A 22,132-nucleotide genomic window follows, 5' to 3' on the forward strand; every position below is an offset into this window, starting at 1 on the left:
ACATGTACTGCATTAATTCAACAACTTCCTGACTATCAGCAGCGACTGGAAAAGATGGTAAAGCTCTCTGTAAATCTGGACCTCTTAATGCATTTTGATTTCCTTTGTTTCACAGGGGAAAAAGCATTCCTGGAGAGCAGCAAGTAGAAATTTTAAGGCCTAATACAAATGCAGATGAGGTCAAGTTCCAAATGAATGTAGCAGATGCTAAAAAGGAAAGGAGAGAAGCATCAATGTGGGGCAAGTAGCTAGGGTGAGATCTTGTGTTCTGTGTACGGAATCTCTTAAATTTCTGGGGACTATGACAGTTTACTCTACCTGGGGATCTACTCTTTGCAGAGGCAGCTGCCATTTTGTGAGGCTGAGACGACACAGAGGCAACAGGCACACTGAGCGCTCTCACAGGGGGACTTTATTTTTGTTCTTTCTTTCTGTTGCTCTTTGCCTTAATCTAAAATGGCACTCAGAGTGGAAATATCTGTGAGCTCTTTGCATATGGACAAACGCAGACCAGACCAAGGAGGGAAATTCTGGGGCAGCAGCACTAGTATGTGGCAGGACTCAGGGGCTCAGTTTGGGTTCACATGGGCACAGGTAGGTATGTCTGCAACAACGTGGACTTACCATTCCGTCCCAGGGAAACCACTGGGGCTTGAGGGATTCCTTCCCTTGTCACTCAGGATCGCAACTTGGGCACAACTTATTCATTCAGCTCCCCATCCTGCAAGCTGATCCACAGAAGGGGAACCTTGTTTATCCCAGTTGAAATCAATGGAAGCAGGGTTTGGCCTGCATGGATCAGTTTGCAGGATCACAGCCTTGGTCTGGCCATATTTTCCAGGAACTGAGCCCTGTTTCTGCTGGAAATCTGCAAAAAAGCACCAAAATAAATTTTTTAGAACCCTGTTTAACATTAATTTCATTTGCTATTTATTGTCTTGTTTCCTCAGAGTAATTTCTAAATATTTCACAAGTTTAAAATAGTATTTTAGATTAGTTTGTTTTATCTCCATAAAGCACTCCTGGGGCTAAGAAAGCCCTCTAGGTTCTCATATAGCACTCAGCCCTGTGCTGAACACCACCACAAGGTACGTGTTAATCCCCAATAATATATGCCCTGGAGTGTTTTATTAAATAGAAATCTGTCAAATACTATATAAAAGTCTAACTGCTTCGGAGCTGCCAGCTGTAGTAAAATAAACCCAGTAATATAACACATCTGTTTGCTTAGATACAGTCCTGCATTTATGCAAAATTTCCAGCAATGCATGAGGAGTTCAGTATGTTCACCAAAAAGACACATCTGGATTGCACACACAACCGGGGAGCCTTTTCAATCTAAAGCAGGTGACGCAAGTAGTCTTCTCTCCTGCAGTGTAACTCTGAAGGGAAGAGGGTAATGGTCAAAACTCTTTTTAGTAGCAAGGGGCCAACTCTGCAGTGGAGAATTGTTATGTGTATTGTATGATCCTGAAACAACAGCTATGTAAAGTAAACCAATCTGCTGTTGCCATTGAGTGAAATCTGAATCAGATGCCAAACTTCTCACAAATATATCAGTCATACTTTACAGTCAGGGTCAATTTATTAATAGTTTTCAAAGGGTTAATACATTATTAATAGATGTTTTAATAAATGGCAAATCAAGTGTTATAGAGTCTAGCGGGCCAAATAAGTTGCTTGATAACTCTGGCTCATAGCCATTTGTAACACTTTGTACTGATGGGCTTAACTCTCTAGAACTCATGCTGCTCAGGACTGTAACATGCTCATAACATTTATAAACCCTTTATAAATCATCAGTAAATGAATCTTAATATAAAATACGACCAGTATAATCTTAGAGGCATCTTTTAAAAAAAAATCTTCCCATATAAATTTCTGTCCAAAAAATTCCTTAGTGTTTTCGCTGAGGTCTGTTCACAAGGACATCTGTTTTTTCCTGAGTGGTTACACTTCATTTAGAACCAGTCAAGGTGTATGAGTAGCTCAAATTCTTTTTTGCTCTTTATTTGATGGATAGACTTAAGCAGTGAGTGGGCAACTGATTCGACTATAGAGTGATGGGAATATAGCTACAAGTGACTGACTGGGCCATCTTACAGATGGAGGGTATTAAAGCTCACAAGTGGCTTCAGAATACCGAGGAAATAATTTTCATTGAGCAAATGGTGGAAGGAACCTGGCTTTGAGAAAATATCCCGGAGATGGATGGTGGGCATGGCTAACCTCACCCATGTTAATAAGAAAAATACAAATGTCTGTGTTACTATATGTGAGACTGCTTCAGAGACGCCTGGTATCCCAAGGGTTGGGTTTTCCCATGCTTTCCTCTTCAAGAGGCTGATCTAAAGCCTATTGAAATCAAATGGGAGCCTTTCAATTGATTGAATATATTTTTAAAGCCAGAAGTGATGATTAAATCATCCAGTCTGATCTCCTGTGGTAATACAGGCCATAGAATTCCATCCAGTTACTTCTTCTGTATTGAGCTCAATAACTTGTATAACTAAAACCTATCTTCCAGAAAGGCATCCAGTCTTGATCGGGAGACGTCAAGAGATGGAGAATTCACCACTTCCCTTGACAGATGCCTCAATGGGCTTTGGATAAAGCCCCAAGAGAAGAAATGTTAACAGGTAGAGGCTGCTTTTGAACCCTGCAGTTGGAGATGTCCATCTAAGGATGCCAAGGATTTGTTTCATAGAGATTTAGTAGAATTCACATTTGTGAATTTCTTTAAACTCTGTGGATGGGAGGCAGAATTTAACAAGCGCTTCCTGTTAGTATGAGCAGGGGCTCAAGTTCATGCACCGTGTGCTCATATACACAGTATCCTTCCCACAGCGTCATGTTTTAGGCAATAGTCTGTGGGGATATGATTAATCCCAATACGCTTTCTCCCCTGTTTTTCCACTGAATACATCCGATGAAATGAGCTGTAGTCCACGAAAGCTTATGCTCAAATAAATATGTTAGTCTCTAAGGTGCCACAAGTACTCCTTTTCTTTCTCCCCTGTGGCTTCTCTGTATTTAGAAAAGGCTTCAACTCCTTTCAGTAGAGCGTAGTTTTTCCTGGTTTCTGTATCTGAAATGTCAGGTCCTTGCTTCCCTCTAGCCGTAGGAGGTGATCGGTGAGAACATAAGAATGGCCATACTGGGTCAGACCAAAGGTCCATCTAGCCCAGTATCCTGTCTTCCGAATTGGAGTCTGGATCATGGTGCGTACTGAGTTACCCAAATTTGGAGGGTGCCTTTGAAAATGTAGCCCTCTTTGTGCTTCAGTTTCCCTGTAGTTTACATGGGTATGATGTAACTACCTTTCTACTGCACAGGGGAGTGTTGGCATGACCCAACAAACCTTCATCCAAGCCCTGCTCTCATTCAGACTGCGTAATTTGTTCCACTGAATAAAATGGGGTAGATGATGGACAGAGAGGTAGGTGTCACCATTGCAAAGACACCGTTTTCCACATTTTCTCACCAAGCCCGCAAAGGGCCTCGCATGCATAATGAACAGGAGTGGCAACAAACGAGAACCCTGCAGCATCTCAACTGAAGGGACCCCTGAGGTGAATGCGTAACTTCCCAAAACTTACCTTCTGGGACCTTTCACATGAAAAGGAGCAGATCCACTGAGAGAGACTCCATCCCCCTCTGCTAGGGTTTGCAAGTAAATCCACAGCTCCTGGTGGCTAGTAGTATCAAAGGCAGCTTGGAAGGCTTAACAAATTCAGCATGGGCTGTTTATCCTCATCCGCCCCAAGGGGAGAATAACCAATGCAACCAGCATAATTTCTATGTTTAGTTCTGAAGCGTGATTCACAGGGGTAAAAAAATCAAAAAGCTCCACCGAATACCTCCAGCACTGCCCTACTACAATCTTCTCCAATCCTAGAATAGGGAGACTGTATACCGGTTGGTCACTAGCAAGATGGTCAATGTCAAGTACTCTCTTGAGCAGAAACCTTACAATAATTTCCTCAAGGGCAGCTAGCACCCTGCCCCTTCTCTCTGAATGAGGTCCCTTTACCAGCAACCCTGGACTTCCTTATTGGCTTTCACCAGCCAGGAAGGAGGTAGGTTGTGGAGCCTGGAGCCACCCCCAGCCTCTCCACTAGATGCAGACACCAGCTAAGGACACACAGCATTAACCCCTGCTCTGTCACCAAGGAAACAGACAGCTCAGTGCAGATCTGAGCAATTTCACTCCACGGAATTGCAGGAAACTTCCCCAGAGCGAGAGTCTCAACCATAACTGAATGGAGACGCACCGGGTTAACCACGCTGCCAATGTTATGGCATAGGGGAAGGAAGTTTTCTTTTGCTTCCTGTCCTGCCACAGCACACTGGTCTGACTCCTAAAAAATGTCAGTTTTGCTGTGGGCCAGTTCGCCACGTACGTATTTACAGCTGAAACTAGACCTTGCGTGTTGAAGTGCGTGAAGCTGGGCATTTCTGTGGGAAACACAGAGCTTCATATGAACAAAATCCTATGGTCTGAGAATGTGCAAAGTTGGCTCCCCCGTATCATTGAGCAAATCTCCTTATGTTAATATTAGTACACACATTTTGCAGATGGCTTTTAGGGGGCTGCACTTGAGCCTCGTCCTTCAGGACTGTCCCCCACACACACACACCTTGCCCCCTCTTTTCAGTCCCCAATGAAAAAACAGCTGACTGGCACGTGTCCCCTCCCTCTTGCCCTGCTGCTGCATCACTCCCTTTCTCTGCCTAGACTTTCTTCCCCGACTTTGTGCTTTATCGAGTCCCTGTGTCAAACGGCAGGAGGCGGGCACAGGGTAGAGCCGCGCCTGCCCATTTGGCACCTGGTTGACTCAGTCATGCCCATGCTGAACTGGAGACGTCGGAAGAGGCCCTGCTCTGCAAATAAACCGCACGCCGTCTTAGGAAGCCCCGACACGCTGTTGCCGGGGTGATTGGGGTTGCTCTTGCCTGGCGTCAGGGAACCTTGGCTGCCCTGCTCAGCTGCGCCACTGACTTGCTCTGGGATGCCGGACGGACCCTGGGACCGAGATTTTTCAAAAGCAACTAGTGATTTTCAGTGCCTGAAATTTTGGGTACGCAACCTGAGGTGCTTTAAAGGGGCCTGGCCCACAGGGCGGGGGGCTGGCATTTCCTGAATATCCGGCCTCTTCCGGTGTCTCCAGTTCAGCATGGGCATGACTGAGTCAACCAGGTGCCAAATGGGCAGATGCGGCTCTACCCGCACCTGCCTCCTGCCTTTTGACATAGGGTCTCGATAAAACAATATTGCCCAGCTTTTGCAGAGTTTTCTTTTTTTTTTTCCTTGCAGTGTCATGAATGAATTTTTGGTACTTTTCTCTCAGCCTAAATTATTAGCCTGAATGGAGGCAGCTCCAAGCCCCTCCTTCCCTGGGTGGTAGTCTGAAAAACAGGAGGGGAAATAAACCAAGGACGCACCTAGGGCACTGGAAAACAGCCTGAGTCTAGAGCAGTGCAATCCCTCTGGTCATTCCCTATTCCTGTGTAACTGCTAATGAGATCTGCCAAAGCTGCTCCTGTTCACCACTTCTCCTCACAGAGCCTTTGCTTCTGAAATGCTCCCTCATCACGCTGGACCCGGGGGCAATGCCAGCCCTTGTTTTGGTTCACTATGTGGTGGCTGGTTTCAGAGTAACAGCCGTGTTAGTCTGTATTCGCAAAAAGAAAAGGAGGACTTGTGGCACCTTAGAGACTAACCAATTTATTTGAGCATAAGCTTTCGTGAGCTACAGCTCACTTCATCGGATGCATACTGTGGAAAGTGTAGAAGATCTTTTTATACACACAAAGCATGAAAAAATACCTCCCCCCACCCCACTCTCCTGCTGGCAATAGCTTATCTAAAGTGATCACTCTCCTTACAATGTGTATGATAATCAAGTTGGGCCATTTCCAGCACAAATCCAGGTTTTCTCACCCCCCCCCCCCACACACACACAAACCCACTCTCCTGCTGTACTTGTGGCACCTTAGAGACTAACCAATTTATTTGTGGTGGCTGCTCAGGTCTCTGAGCTGCGGCTGGTTGTGGCAGAGTGTGAGGTTTGTCTTTCCTTCTGTGCTTCTCCCCTCTCCAGCCTTGGGCCTGAACATCCTTTCTGTGTGAACATGGTGACTCAGAGAAAACCAGTGGGAGTCTGTATGTCTTCTTTCTGTTTTGTTTCTGTGGTCTTTGGTTGGATCATCTGCTTAAATTCCTTGCTGGGATTCCAGTTCCTCTTTGTGTGTGTGTCTCCACTTAAAGTTTTATTCATATTTTAATACACGTTGAACACAATTGTAATTCTAGAGTAGACAGGACACACGTTTGTTCCTGGTTGTGTTTTGTTTATTTGTATTTTTATTTGTATCAAAGGAACCTACAGTGCAGGATAAAGGCGTGGGTTATACAGGGAATCAGACTAGATCTAATGGTCCCTTCTGGCCTTTAAAGTCTTTGGAACTAAGTGCCTGTTTGTACATGTCAATAGAAATCTAAATTGCATCTGTGCACTGCTGGCTTATGTTGAAGGCTTAGAGCTAAATTCATAGTGACGTGTAAATTTCATTTGTAAGCTCTTCAGGGCAGGGACTGTCTCTTCCTATGTATTTGTGCCTTCCATAATGAATCCCTTTTTCCTCATTGAGGCCTAGTAATAACATTATGGTGGAGAATATATTATTGTAGTATTTTTCCATTTGGGATATATGTGTGTGTACACACACAGACGCGCGCGCGCCAATGAGTGATGTTGTTGATTGTTTCTGGCTCTCACTATGCAGCATTTGCAACAGAAGCAGGGTTTTTTTTAACAGTGAATCTTTTAACCAGTTCCTGTTTACATAATTGTTTCTCCTGCAGGTTCCATTCTATTGAATTATGAGAGGTTCTGGAAAAGCAAGCTATTTTGGCAGCCAAAATGAAGGGTAGCATTACCGTTTTGTCATTGTTTCTACAGAAATGCCTTCAGACATCAGGCTCATTCTAGCACTAACAATCTCCCACTAGGCAAATAAAGGATCACACCCCCCACCCCCAGTTTACTGAAAACCACCCAGCTTATACGGTTCAAGAATACAAAATCCCTAATTAGCGCAAGTTTTCTTACAGGAGATTTCTTAAAACAGCCATCTCTCAACTCTAGTATCTGAAACAAAAGGCAGATCAATACCCAAACCCCTTTTTTTGCATATTTCTTCTACCTTTCCTGAAGTCATTGTGATAATACCTCTTAGACTTATAGCACTTTTCATCTGTTGGTCTCAAAGCACTTACCCACCTTTGTGTAAAGCATTATTGTCTCCATCGAAAGGTGAGGGCCCAAGGACACACAGCAAAACAGTGGCAGAGATGAAGGGCCTAGTCTAGTGGGCTGTTTCTAGTCTAGTGACCTATTGGACCTTGAAGGCTCCCTACCAAGGCTCAAAATGCTGTATATGTGATTTACGGTATAGATGGACCTGAGCTGCAGAAGTTGGGTTCAGCTCTGGGTTTTTGGGTATATTCAGATTTGTGGTTCTGGTTCAGCCCCTTAAAAAGACAGGCCCAAATTGTGGAATGTAGATATGGGTTTGGTTGTCATCCCCTTAAAATTTGCGTTATTGAGATTTGAGTTTCTGGCTATCTCTGATTTGCAGTAAATGTGCCTGTCATTATCATTTAATATGTACTGGCTCTCCATGTACAGTGCAGGAGAGATTATAGGTATAAACAGGGGAATATACTGAGTTGGAGTCAGGAAGTTCTATTACTTCTGTTTGCTTCTGACAGGACTGCTGCTGGAATACTGTGTCCAGTTCTAGTGTCCACAGGCCAAGAAGGATATTGGTAAATTGGAGAGGATTCAGAGAAGAGCCACAAGAATGATTATATGATTGGAAAACATGCCTTATAGTGATAAGACTCAAGAAGCTCAATCTAATCTTAACAAAGAAGCGGTTAAGGCATGACTCGATCACAGATTATAAGTACCTACAATGGAAAACAAAAATTTGATAATTTAAGCAAAGACAGACATAACACGATCCATTGGCTGGAAGTTAAAGCTAGACAAATTCAGACTGGAAAGAAGGAACAAATTGTTACCGGTGAGGGCAGTTAACCATTGGAACAACTAATCAAGGGCTGTGGTGGATTCTCTATCACTGGTCATTTTTAAATCAAGATTAGATCTTTTTCTGAAAGATCAGCTCTAGCTAGTTCAAACCAGAATTAAGTCCGTGAAGTTCTATGGCCTATGGTATATAGGATGTCAAACTAGATGACCACTGTGGTCCCTTCTGACCTTACAATCTATGAATCGATTAACCCAGGTCAGTACTGACTGAGAAATGTTACCATCTGATGGCTGGTCAGTAGCCTGTATGAGTTTAGTGGTCCTGGATTCATAGGCACCAACTCTGTGGGCACTCTGGGGGTGGAGCATCCACGGGGAAAAAATGGTGGGTGCTGAGCCCCCACATCAGCTCCTCCCCACCCTCCTAGTGCCTCCCACCTGCTGGCAGGCCCCACAGGTCAGCAGCTCCCTCTCCCTCCCCGCAATCCGCTGTTCAGCTGCCTGCAGGAGGCTGGGAGGGAGGGGGAAGGAGCAAGGACGTGGCACACTCAGGAGAGGGTGTGGAACTGGACGGGAAGAGGCGTGGTGTGGGTGGGGCCTTGGGGGAAGAGGTGGAGTGGGGGCTGGGCGTGGGGTTGAGCCGGGGTTGAGCATCCCCCAGTACTTTGGAAAGTTGGTGCCTGTGCCTGGATTGGTTCCTGTTGGAGAGGTAAATCAGGTGCCACAAGTACTCCTTTTCTTTTAACTATCTCACTGTCCTCTCTGTTGTGAAGGTGAGAACTAGCACTGAATGTGTATGGAGAATCAACTAATCTCTCTCCCTCAGGTTACATCTACACTACGAGCTAGGAATGTAATTCCCCTCGTACGTGTACACGTACACTAGCTCTCCTCAAGCTAGCATGTGTATAAATAGCAGTGTATCCTTAGTAGAACTGGTAGCAGCCTGTTAAAGTCACTGGCAAAACTCTTGCTGACTTTAATGGGACCAGGATTTGCTTCAGTGTTTGTATCGTAAAGTGATATAACCTGGGATCCATCTGGTCCCGCATATTCAAATTCTCATCAATGGTCAGATAACTTTGGGGGGGAGGGGTTGTTTGCTGACTTATCCATCACTTGAGTAGATTACACTTGTTCAGTGTGTCAGAAATCTTCCTTCTTTCCCTGTTGAATTGATTTGTCTCAACGCAAGAGACTGCTCCTTGAAGATTGTCTCAACATACCAGCTTATAGTGCAGTGTACTGAAAACTCTTTTCAAATTGTAGGCTAGATGAAATAACAGGGTTTTTCTGGTCCTGTTGGCAGCTTAGGGAACTCTGTAGGGAAATGTCTGGTCTGGTCCTAGCAGCAGCCAGTCTGCAGACAGCCAATAGTTAGGTGCCGGGTGAGTTCTGCTTCTGTGTTTTGGAGAGCAGCCTGCTTTGTTTATCTGTCTTTTTGGGTTCTTGTGTAATATCGTTCTGAATTCTAAGAAATAACATTATGTTGCAACCTTACAGCATGTGCATTTGTTTTTATGTAACTTCTCTGCATGTGCCATGAATGTAACACACAGCACTTAAGGAGAATACTTGCAAGTCATTTACATTCTCTGCCTAAGTGCTTCTTCTGTATTCATAATTCTCAAGGCCTTTGGCAGTAGGTACAAGTATCTGTATCTCCAGCATCTTGCATCCCATCATTTGCAAGTTACACAACACTGCAAATGGGAGGATATTCCTTTCCAAGGGAAGAGAAAATGTGTTCTGGTCTGAACAACCTCTGCTGTTTATTTCATTGGGGGGGGGAGAGAAAAGTTTAAAAAAAACAAACAAAACATTTAAGTCTGGAAATAAACACTGACCAAAATAAAATCACAGGATCTGAGTTGCTATCATCAAGAGTGAAAAATGAGTGATGAAGGAACAAAGAATAGCTTAATTTACAGTAAGTGGGGAAAGTATCCAACACCAGGAACTGAATGCTTAACCCCTGACATACAGAAAAAGCAGGGTAATGCTAGAATTCTGCAGGGTTCCATACATCACTCCAAGGAGCTTCTCCATGGCAATAAAAGCTTGTGGGTGCCATCACCTGCCGAGTCTGTCTTCCTCTATGGACTGTCAGAAGGCAGACCCTGAAGGGACAGCCCTAATAACCAGATTGTCACATGTGCTCAAGCGCCCAGAACAATAGAAACTAAGCCATTAGTATCTCTGGTCCAGAAAAGTGGCCAGGCTACCGTTATGCCTTTTGGGCTAGATTGAGTAGTTTTAGTGTTTTACTCATTGAGTAGCCCCACTGAAATCAAGGTGATTAATTGAGGAGTAAGGTATTATGCTGCATGAGTAAGGGCACAGGAATCTGGCCATGGGTGATGGGTATAACAGGCCACTCCCTCTCTTCCCTGAAGCTGGTGGGGGCTCAGCTTGGGCTGGCAGCCTGGAGCTTGGGGCTTGGCCAACCGGCGGCCTAAAGCTGGGGTCGGGCTGGCCAGTGGACCAAGGTGGGCATGCCACGGGTTGGGGCAGCTTGGATGGGGTTCCTCTGGCCATGGTGGGGGGGAGCTCGGGGCTCTGGCGGGTGAGGGTGATGGTAGGGGCAGGGCCACGGGGCTAGCTTCCCCAAAATGGGGGTTCACATGCCACCCATGAATCTGGCCCTCTGAGGGTATGGCTACATGAGGATAAAAAACCCACGGCTGGCCTGGGTCAGCTGACTGGGGCTCCCAGGGCTGGAAAATAGTTGTGTGGACATTCAGACTTGTGCTGGAACCTGAGCTTTGGGACCCTTCGCGGGTGGAAGGTCACAGAACATGGGCTGGAGACCGAACATCTACACAGCAATTTTTAGCCCCATGAGCCTGAGTCAGCTGACCTGGGCCAGCCGGGGCAGTGCCATGGGTCTTTCCCCCCCAATGTAGACATACCCCGAGAGGTCGCTAGTGTTGCGTGTGATACACACACCTTATGCAAGCTCAACTACACTGAAGCTACACCTCATGCATGAGTCTTGCTGGGAGTGACCAGTTGGGATCGGAGCCCAGAGGACACAACGTTCATAGAATATCAGGGTTGGAAGGGACCTCAGGAGGTCATCTAGTCCAACCCCCTGTTCAAAGCAGGACCAATCCCCAACTAAATCATCCCAGCCAGGGCTTTGTCAAGCCCTTAAAAACTTCTAAGGAAGGAGATTCCACCACCTCCCTAGGTAACCCATTGCAGTGCTTCATCACGCTCCTAGTGAAAAAGTTTTTCCTAATATCCAACCTAAACCTCCCCCACTGCAACTTGAGACCATTACTCCTCATTCTGTCATCTGCTACCACTGAGAACAGTCTAGAGCCATCCTCTTTGGAACCCCCTTTCAGGTAGTTGAAAGCAGCTATCAAATCCCCCCTCATTCTTCTCTTCTGCAGACTAAACAATCCCAGTTCCCTCAGCCTCTCCTCATAAGTCATGTGCTCCAGCCCCCTAATCATTTTTCAGAGTAGCAGCCGTGTTAGTCTGTATCCGCAAAAAGAAAAGGAGTACTTGTGGCACCTTAGAGACTAACAAATTTATTTGAGCATAAGCTTTCGTGAGCTACAGCTCACTTCGTCGGATGCATGTGAGCTGTATCTCATGAAAGCTTATGCTCAAATAAATTTGTTAGTCTCTAAGGTGCCACAAGTACTCCTTTTTTTGCTAATCATTTTTGTTGCCCTCTGCTGGATGCTTTCCAATTTTTTCAGATCCTTCTCGTAGTGTGGGGCCCAAAACTGGACACAATACTCCAGATAAGGCCTCACCAATGTCGAATAGAGGGGAACAATCACGTCCCTCGATCTGCTGCCAATGCCCCTACTTATACAGCCCAAAATGCTGTTAGCCTTTTTGGCAACAAGGGCACACTGTTGACTCATATCCAGCTTCTCGTCCACTGTAACCTCTAGGTCCTTTTCTGTAGAACTGCTGCTTAGCCATTCGGTCCCTAGTCTGTAGCGGTGCATGGGATTCTTCCGTCCTAAGTGCAGGACTCTGCACTTGTCCTTGTTGAACCTCCTCAGATTTCTTTTGGCCCAATCCTCCAATTTGTCTAGGTCCCTCTGTATCCTATCCCTACACTCCAGCATATCTACCACTCCTCCCAGTTTAGTGTCATCTGCAAACTTGCTGAGGGTGCAATCCACGCCATCCTCCAGATCATTAATGAAGATATTCAACAAAACCGGCCCCAGGACAGACCCTTGGGGCACTCCGCTTGATACCAGCTGCCAACTAGACATGGAGCCATTGATCATTATCTGTTGAGCCCGATGATCTAGCCAGCTTTCTATCCACCTTATAGTCCATTATTCCCAGCTCATACTACTTTAACTTGCTGGCAAGAATACTGTGGGAGCCCGTATCAAAAGCTTTACTAAAGTCAAGGTGTAACCGGATGCAGAGCCACCGGCGGCGCCTCCTGCTGGTTGTCCTTGGTAATTAGCGTTCCAGCCTCTGGAGCGCCCTCTTCAGGCCGGTGTCTCGCCTTGCTGCTGGCTCCCATGTCCCTCCCAGGACCCCGGTGCCCCTTTCACTGGGTGCTGCCTCCTGTCAGTACCCCACAGTTCTGGGTCTCCCCCTCCCAGGGGAACCCCCCACCCACTATACCTATCTTGCCTCAGTCATAGGCTCCTGCCAGTCACCAGCTAGCTCCCTTGCCCTGGGGCAGACTGCAGTTTGAGCCACTCATCACAGGCAAGGTGGGATTTGGACCTGCTGCCTCTGCCTACCAGTGGCTGCCCCTGCAACCCCCGTACCTAATAGATCTTACCAGGCCTGCAGCCTGGGGCTTTCCTAGGCCAGAGCTCCCTAGGCTCCCTTGGCCTTTCCCCAGCCCTGCTCCAAACTAGGTCATCTATTCAGGTCTCTGCAGCCAGGTCCCTCCCTCTCAGAGCTAGAGAGAGAGTGCTCTTCTGCTCCTGGCTTCCCTGGCTTTTATAAGGCCCGCTGGGTCTGTTTGGGGTGTGGTCCCCAGCTGCGGCTGCTCTGCTAATCAGCCCAGCTCTTCCCCTGCCCCAGCCCTCTCTCAGGGCTATCTTAAACCCTTCTGGGCCCGAGTGGGTGTCCACCCCGCTACACCAGGAATAACATGTCCACTGCTTTCCCCTCATTCAGAGAGCAAGTTATCTTGTCATAGAAGGCAATTAGATTAGTCAGGCATGACTTGCCCTTGGTAAATCCATGCTGACTGTTCCTGATCACTTTCTTCTCCTCTAAGTGCTTCAGAATTGATTCCTTGAGGACCTGCTCCATGATTTTTCCAGGGACTGAGGTGAAGCTGACTGGCCTGTAGTTCCCCGGATCCTCCTGCTTCCCTTTTTTAAAGATGGGCACTACATTAGCCTTTTTCCAGTCGTCCGGGACCTCCCCATGTCACCATGAGTTTTCAAAGATAACGGCCAATGGCTCTGCAATCACATCCACCAACTCCTTTAGCACTCTCGGATGCAGCGCATCTGGCCCCATGGACTTGTGCTCATCCAGCTTTTCTAAATAGTCCCAAACCACTTCTTTCTCCACAGAGGACTGGTCACCTCCTACCCAGGCTGTACTGCCCAGTGCAGTAGACGTTATCTCTTTTGGGTGGGTATTTCACACTCATCTACACTGCACCCAGCTGGGCCATCCACAGAGTCCAAACCAGGCAGTTTTACCAGCTTCCCATTTTCCCTATGGGATAACTCTAGGTTCATTCACTCCTTAGCCTCCCTCTGAGAATGGTTTCAGAGTAGCAGCCATGTTAGTCTGTATTCGCAAAAAGAAAAGGAGTACTTGTAGCACCTTAGAGACTAACAAATTTATTTGAGCATAAGCTTTCGTACAGCTCACGAAAGCTTATGCTCAAATAAATTTGTTAGTCTCTAAGGTGCCACAAGTACTCCTTTTCTTTTTCCTCTGAGAATGGCAAATGGTAGCTAGTTAATGAAAGGAAGGGAAACTTTTGCTTTTAAGATCCAAGGCTAAGGTTGGCAGGTTATTTCACGCAAGCCACAGAACACCTATCAGATGGTAACTTTGACTCCATCGATACTGGTCTGTGCTGGATTTGAACCTATGCTTTCCCATTTTTTGCTCACCTGAGCCACTCAACGATCCTACCGTGGGGGTGGTGTTTCTTCAGCAATAGAAGCAGTGCATGACACAGATGAAGTCATTGCCCTTGGCTGCTGCTTTCATATAAATTACAACAGTGGGAGGAACTGAGCAGAAAGCAAATTGTAATGATCTGAAATTGCCAGGAGTGATTGTGAAGCCTGAGTTGTGTGAGTTGCAGCTGCCTCCCCCTGAATGTGAGTCAGTTTCTCATTCCCCTGCTGTGTGAGCGAGCCTCATATGCCACCTTTTGTTATTTCTAGCAAGGTGAAGCCTTTCTGATCATTCTGCAGTAGTCACTGGCGTTGAACAGTCACTTGGATCGCAGACACACATGCAGCAATTAAGCGAATGTGCACAATTCATAAAATACTAACCAGGGTGGAGGAGAAGGAATAGCTGACGACAACTGACCTATGAGTAAGTGATGCCATATCTGTTTTCCGGGCTGCAGAATGCCTGGAGCTTTGCTACAGTTGCAGAAGTTGGGTTTGTTGTACTTCCTGCCCCAAATCTGTATTAGGAAATATCGCATTGGCCTCATGTTTGTCGTTTCATTCCATCTCTGTTAGGACAGAAGTTTCGGGAAGTGGGAGGGGGGAATACTGTTTTCTGTAGCAGTGTTTACTCTGAACATAGGGTGGGGGAAACTCCTAGTTTCATAGATTCTGGGGCCACAAGGGATGATTGAGTAGTAGGATTCACTAATTATTTGCATTATTGTAGCACCTAGGTGCCCCAGTCACATGCTAGGATCCCGTGGGGCTAGGCATTGTACAAACATTGGATAAAAAGATGCTCCCTGCCCCAAAGAGCTTACAATCTAAGTGTAAGATGTGAGACAACAGATGAATATGGATAGAGACAGCAGCACAAAGAAACAATGAGACCACTGACTGTTCTGCTAACCTAATGGTCTCAGCACATCAGCCTCCCCGTTAAGTTCTGTGTAGGCATCGCAGCAAAGGGGAATTTTAAGGTGGGATTTGAAGGAGAGCAACTAAGAGGCTTTGTGGATGTTTAATCATGTGGTCTGCCCTCCTACATGATGCAGACCACAGAACTTTCCTAATTTTACCAGTGGTCCTTGACTTCAAGGATTGATTGATATTAGTAGGAAAGGGAGCACTTGGAGAGAGAGTGAATCATATTTAGCACTGTTTGAGTGCTCTAAACATGAATTAATCTTCACAGCACCTCTGCGACAGGGAAATCTGTGTGGTGGTAATAATAGTGGTGAAGTTTTGAAACCACTAAGCTGCAGAGGAGGTTAACAAGCACCAGTACAAATAATGAAAGTAGCACAAATAATGACAGCTGCACCCAGCTTAGTGTGGTAGTGTATGCAGTACACACCATGACTCTGTGTACTGCACCTGTAATTTTCCAAGAACTCTGTCTCCCGTGAGGCCCTCTGTTTTGGAGAATTGCAGACAACACTCTCAAATGGAGACTTCATGATGGATTTGTGTCCCTTCAGTTGGTGAAAGCAGTTCTAAGTGCTCTGTTGTACTTAGTATCCAAATATGTACACCCAAGTATGTTGTGACTAGGGAAGGCCCCAGCTTCATGGCAGCCTGCTCTTGAGGAAAGCTTGAAAGCACGTTATCAGCCACTTGAGACTTCCTCTTCACAGGAATTTCCTTGAGAAAACATCGCTTTGCACTTTGCAGCCCCACAGTACCCAGCAGACATCAAACAATGCTATATTGTTAAGTGGGACTGCAGAGAATAAAGCCTGAACTACTGGCCGGTTCTACCCAGTTCCTGTGGAAATTACTTGGCCGACTGATTTATGTTTTATTAGCTGGTCCTTGAGTTTTGCTCATGGAAAAAACGTACCCAGATGGAACTCTCCGATGGCCCGTTTCACCTTGCTGCTATTCTACTGCAGGAAATAGCTGCTACCTTGACTCTCAACTTACTGCATGGAGGCCATCTCTGAGCACCTCTGGTCATCTGTCATCTGCCTGCTACTAGGACTAGTTCACATAGATTAAGATGGGAATCTAATTGTGGAAAACTCTGTCCCTTCATCTGACAAGATTTGAATTGCAAACTGTGTGTGTGTGTGTGTGTGTTTGGGGGGGGGGGCATATAGTCATGATGCTGTAGTAAACAAACAGCCTCAAATAAGGCACCTAAGAGGCACTGCATTCTGAGAGAGCTCAGTTTCCCTTCATGTGCACTCTGGGGAATGAGTGGGTTTTGTTTGTGTTGGGAGGTTCAGTTAAGCACTAAAACACTCAGGTGTGTCTCCAAAACACTTGGGTCTGCAGAAATGGGGTGGGAGGCCCATGAGAAACAGGTTTTCGTGATTACTAGCACTTCCTGGTTTGGGTTGGATTAGAAATCCCAGAACAGAAGACCAACATGGCTACAACAACACAGCACAGAAGAAGAGTAGTCTGTCTTTTCCAGTGCTTCCAGGGCAAACTTGATCCTAGACGTGCAGAGGAAGAGATGAGGGGTGAAGGCGACTAAACTTTTCTAAACTGCCTAATCCATGACTTTATCACTTTTTTTTTTTAAAGCAACAACACTGAGCTTTGGGTGAAGATTTAGGTTTTTTGGTTGTACACAATTTGGTCTCAACCATCCATACTCTATTGTAAGACAAGGGTGCTTTAATTTGGGCTAGTCAAAGCCATGAGGAGAGGTATAAGAGCCCCAAAAGAATGAAGAAGTCTTACGACAGGGTTGTGGTCTTCAATCTGGCTGTTACATGAAGGGAATCTGCCTTTGTGAACCCATTTTGACATCAGAGCTCCTGTGTAATGCCCGGAAGCATATGAAGAGATGCATGAGTACTTTACTCTAGTACAGCATATCTGCAGTATTCCGTCCTTTCCTTAGCAAGAAATGTTTAAACCCAGTGCTACTTGCCCATCTCTAGCGGGCTGTCCACCTGGAAATAAACCTCATCGTTACTTTTAGAAAGAAAAGGGGGTAACACCGTTGTCCAGGGCCAAGGTGATTAACCATCAGAACAAACTACCAAAGGAAGTGGTGGATTCTCCATTTCTTGATGTCTTCAGATCAAGACTGGATGCCTCTCTGGAAGATATGCTTAATTAAACACAAGCTAGTGCCTTCGTTCTAGGGGTAACTGGGTGGAATGCTCTGGCCTGTGTTACACAGGAGGTCAGAGTAGATGATTTTTAATGGTCTCTTGTGGTCTTTAAATCTATCCCAATTTTTACTCTGCCTTATTCATAGCTAGGCAAAACTTTTGTGTAATGGAACCCAAAATTCAAGAGAATATGTAAGCCACCATCTTCATTTCCTTCAAGTCCTATCCCTTCCATAATATGCTCAGAAAACTGCCATTTGAAGAAGAGGTGGCGTGGGGCGAGCAGTGATCGCTGCTACCGATTTGAATTCCTCATGCAGTTTAGTCTGTACTACCACACCCTGTTTTTGTTTACCTGCCCTTTATTTTTTATCCACCTGTTACAGATAAACAGTCTTTTAAATTGGAAGCTTTGTGGACAGGGATTGTTGTTTACTAACTGTGTTTCTAGCACAATAGGTTGTTTGAGGCTTCTGGGTACCACTGCAAAATAAATGATCAATATTTCAGTCAGCCTGTGCTGAGTTCTGAACTCTCCAGCTTTGGAGTGTTTCACGTGAATCTGGGTTGATTAATGGTTCAGGGTGGAAAGCATGCCATAAGTGATAGTCCCGCGTAGTTATTGTTAGAGAGAGGCTGTATCAAATCCTTGGATCCAGGTTGCAATCAGAGTTCACAGTTTGAGCTTCTCTGTAAAGGCCTGAATCTGAATGCTCCAAAACTTGGTCAAGGTTGAATTTGTATCTGAATTCTGAACTCCCAGGTTTGGGAGTGTTTTGAAATTGGTATTTTGCTGCAGCTTGTGAAAGTGAGAGAGAGAGAGAACGAGAGAGTGTCTGAGTTCAAAGATGAAGATCAAGTCTGTCTTTAGTTTCCATCCCAAAGCCAGGCAAAATTTCATGGCTTTAGCTGAGCTGCGCTTTGACACCCTGACTTCCATAGAGTCATAGATTTTTGAGGCCAGAAGGGACCATTGTGATCATCAGACTAGATTCTTAATATCTATGAATCTAGTCTGACTTGCTGTATAACACAGACACAGGCATTCTGCATCAAACCCATAATTTTGCACTGAGCTAGAACAGTTCCTTGTAGAAAGAAAGACATCCAGTCCTGAGTTAGAGGCTATATATATATAGCGGAGAATCTACCACATCCTGAGGTAAATTGTGCCATGAGTTAAATTACCCTTATTGTTAAAAATTTGCACCTTTATTCCTAGTCTGAATTTGTCTACCTTTCAGCTTTTAGCCATTGACTCTCATTTTGCCTTCATCTGCTTTATCCAATCTTTTCCCCATGCAGATACGTATAGACCATAATCAAGTCCTCTTAACCATCTTGAGGACAAGTCTTTCCCTGTAAGGCAGGTTTTCCAGGTCTTGGATAATTCTAGTAGCTGTTTCCTGAACTCTTTCCAATGTGTCAACCTCCTCTTAAAAGCATGGACGCCAAAAATGGACACAGTATTCTAGCCGTGGTCTCAATAATTCTGTGTTTGAACTTCATGTTGGGAGTGTGATCTGGCCTGTACCACTGTGAAACAAAACCACTATCACAGCACTCTAGTGCTTGCATCTTCAGGGACTCTGAGCTTTTGCAGAGTACTTATATACTTTTGAAAATTCCACCCTAAGTGATGTAGGGACTTTTGAAAATCTCATGAGTGGCTACATATTCACCCCACATGAGCAGTAGAGCTCATGGTTTTCTAATATGAGCTTTAGGCCATACGGGCACTTTAGAAATGCCAGTTCTATTCTATTGAGTCTGTTCTGTTTCCAGATTTTGAGGCTGGACAAAATGGTGTCACTCTGGCTTCCGGAGCCTTTTTTTCAAGCCAGTTGCTGCCGCACGCTCAAGTATTGTCCCTGGAGCTTCTGAAATGCCTCTGGAGAGTCAGCATTCTGTGCACACATGGTTTGCCTGGATCAGTCTAGCCTCTAGACCAAGAGAAATGTTTACACACAATAAGCAAACTGCAAGAGGAAATAGGAGAGAATGTCTTCTCTGCGTGACAGATGGTGGCTGTGCTGAATTTGGGGACAGCCTGCTGTCTTAGGGAGCCACACCTGACTTAAAGGGGTCCGTCCATTTCCCTCTGCTCCTGTATGTGGGCCCTCCCCAACATCCTCATGTAAGTCCATATTTCCTCCTCCATGCTATCACTGCTAAGCAAGTGCAGGGACTAGATCTCTCTCGCTTTGTACATATACATGCTGAGATACAGGTTTTTATGTCCTGGGTACAGGCTCAGTTAGTTATAGTAAATGTCCACATTGCAGGTGGAAAGCCTAGTTCTCCTGCTATCCAGACCACAAGGATGTTCAGTACTTTTCAGGCGCCTTTCAGGGTGCATGGCTTATTGGAACCAAATCTTTGGTGGTTCACGCAGTGCTCATTCCCTCATCTTCTCCTGACAGCTGCCCCATTTTTAGCTCTTCTTTCCTCCTATCCCGCTCCTACTGATGCTTCTCTCCCCTTTTTCTCTTCTGCTGTTCTCCTGTTCAGCAGCTGTTTCTTACCACACACACTATTTTGACTACTTGGTTAACTATTTATCCAGGTGGAGCTGTTCTGTTGTCTTTAATCTTTCTGTTTTCCATATACAAATACCAGACTGAAGCAAGGAAGACAAAGAGCCCACAAGCCCTGCAAATTATAATGAAAACGTTGTGTTAGCTTTGGCTTAAATTCAGCCTCCCACAAATCGGCTGTCCGCACAAAATCCCCTTAATTTTAAATTCAGATAACCTTTATAGTTCGTGTGGTCCTTTCCTTTCCCTGTACAATGGGTCCCTGGCCCGATCACACCTGCCCTGCCCACGGGAGAAGCTGTGTCATCCTACAGGACTGGCATGGCTTTATTTTAATAGCACTTTATTTTAATCACGGGCAAATGTCGCAAAGCACTTGGCACACCAAGCGATTTGCATTTACGTTGATTGCTGGAGCCGGAGCTGCTGTTAAGTAGGCAAAGCTGCTAAAGGAAATGAGGTAGTCAGGACAGGTCTGAGGGGAACAGCACAACACTGTCCATAAGCCAGCCATCAAACTCTGGTTTTGGCATGCCCCTTCTCTTCGTGTTCCTCACCAAAGCACAAAGAGGACTCATGCTAGGCAACGTGGACACTGTGCTAGTCAGAGCATCCAATAGTGGGAAGGTGTTTATACCTATCTTTAACTTGCCCCATCTGGGGGTTATGCAGTCTCAGAGGGTGACTTTTCTACCCTGAAACACAGGGGTTCTGCAGGTAATTCCTTTGCATTCCCACTAGTCCCAATGACCATTTTGTGCCCAAATTGATCATCTCATCAATGACGGGGGTTGTGGGGGGAAGGGACTTTATTGCAGGATTTCCCCACTTCTTCCAGGTTAACAAGACACACAATGCCCTGGACATGATTCTAGTACTTATCCCAATGGGGTGCAGGGATTAAACGTGGACGGTGGTATCATTCCAAAGCATGCCACACCTGATGTTGAAAAAGTGAGTATGTGACACCCTAAGGGGTAAAATGGAGAGTTGGAGCTGCTTGTGGGTCTCCATCAAAGGGCTATGGAAAAAGTCCGGAGAGGGGTGCTCATGAAGAACACAGACAAGGTGCTGGACAGAGACCTACTTCATTCAGTGGCTCAGTTCCAGCTGTCTCTGTGTTACATAACATGAGCTTCTTAAAGGTACAGTTCCCCACACAGGTCGAGGACTGCTAATGAGTTCCTGGGCCAGGGGGGATGAATTTTTGTACTTCTCTTGGACTCTAGTTTACTCCCAGAAGATGAACAGTTTTGGGGTTTGACTAGAGAGCTGAACTACCCACCCAGTGAAAGGCAGACTATATACCAGTGGAGAAACTGAGGCACGGCTGCAACCCGAGAGTGACAGGTAAGAAATTCCTACATCCTTATCTCCAAGATACATCTGCCTTCATAAGTGTAATGATTTTAGGACCCTTTTCTCCGAAAATGGTGAGTTGCGCACCTACTGTCCGCCTCTTCCTCCTCTCACACTGTCTGTACACGTGCTTGAGCTGATGTTATCTGCTGCATTGCACTGCCCTTGTGTTTGGTGTAACTGAGCTCACTCATGCTGGCTATGGTTATGTGCAATCCTCTGCATGTTAGGTCTCTAAGTGGCAGGTTTTTCAAGTGCTGAGCACGCGTAGTTGGAGCCAGATTTTCCAAAGTGCTCAAGACCCACCAGTGCCCATCGAGAGAAGGCCAGATCCTCAGAATCACTCAGCAGCCAGCTTGCACCTGCTGGGCTGAGCTCCTTGGCAAATCTGGCCCTAACTCCTGTTAAATACAGACACTTACTGCAGTTAAACTAATGCTGCCTTTTTCTGATTTGGACCCAACATGCTGACTGACATGACACCTAACGCTCGCCATTTATGTTACAAACTCCCTTACAGCCTATTAAATAAGAAATTGCTTCTTCACACTGTTCTGCTTGGGTGTAGCTTTTGCTGTTTTTTTCCATCCATCCATCCATTTTTTTAAAATATAAAAATTATATATAATATGCATGCTGCAGGAGACATGTAGGCAGGATGCCGAAGGTCAAAGTGATTTACACACAGGCAAATTGAAGGCTCAGTGCCATCAGAGGTATGAAAAGTGTGTGTGTGTGTGTGTGTGTGTGTGTGTGTGTGTGTGTTCACTAAGGAAACAGCAGGATGTGGGGTCTGGATTTAGCTTCCCTGCCATATTTGCTTGGAAAATCTCAACTTTGAAATGTAGAAGGATCAGTGAGTTTTTGACACTTAATGCAGGGCTTGCCTATCCGTTACCAGAGGAAGGATGGTTCCATGGTTAGGGCATTAGCCTAGAACTTGGGTGACCTTGGTTCAAATTCCCTGCCACAGATTTCCTGTGTGACCCTGGGGAAGT

General features: G+C 45.7%; 1 long non-coding RNA gene across 2 annotated transcripts in view; it reads left to right on the plus strand.

The window, feature by feature from the left end:
- Positions 1–14,293: 14,293 nt before the first annotated feature.
- LOC119563905 overlaps positions 14,294–22,132 on the plus strand; it is a 30,318-nt gene continuing 22,479 nt past the window's right edge. For both annotated transcript variants that reach the window (XR_006286385.1, XR_006286384.1), the window contains exons 1-3: positions 14,294–14,335; positions 14,429–14,585; positions 21,005–21,125. This is a non-coding gene — a long non-coding RNA (uncharacterized LOC119563905). The remainder of the gene's footprint in view (positions 14,336–14,428; positions 14,586–21,004; positions 21,126–22,132) is intronic.

Source organism: Chelonia mydas, chromosome 17 (genome assembly GCF_015237465.2).
Source record: "Chelonia mydas isolate rCheMyd1 chromosome 17, rCheMyd1.pri.v2, whole genome shotgun sequence".
Classification (NCBI taxonomy): domain Eukaryota; kingdom Metazoa; phylum Chordata; order Testudines; family Cheloniidae; genus Chelonia; species Chelonia mydas.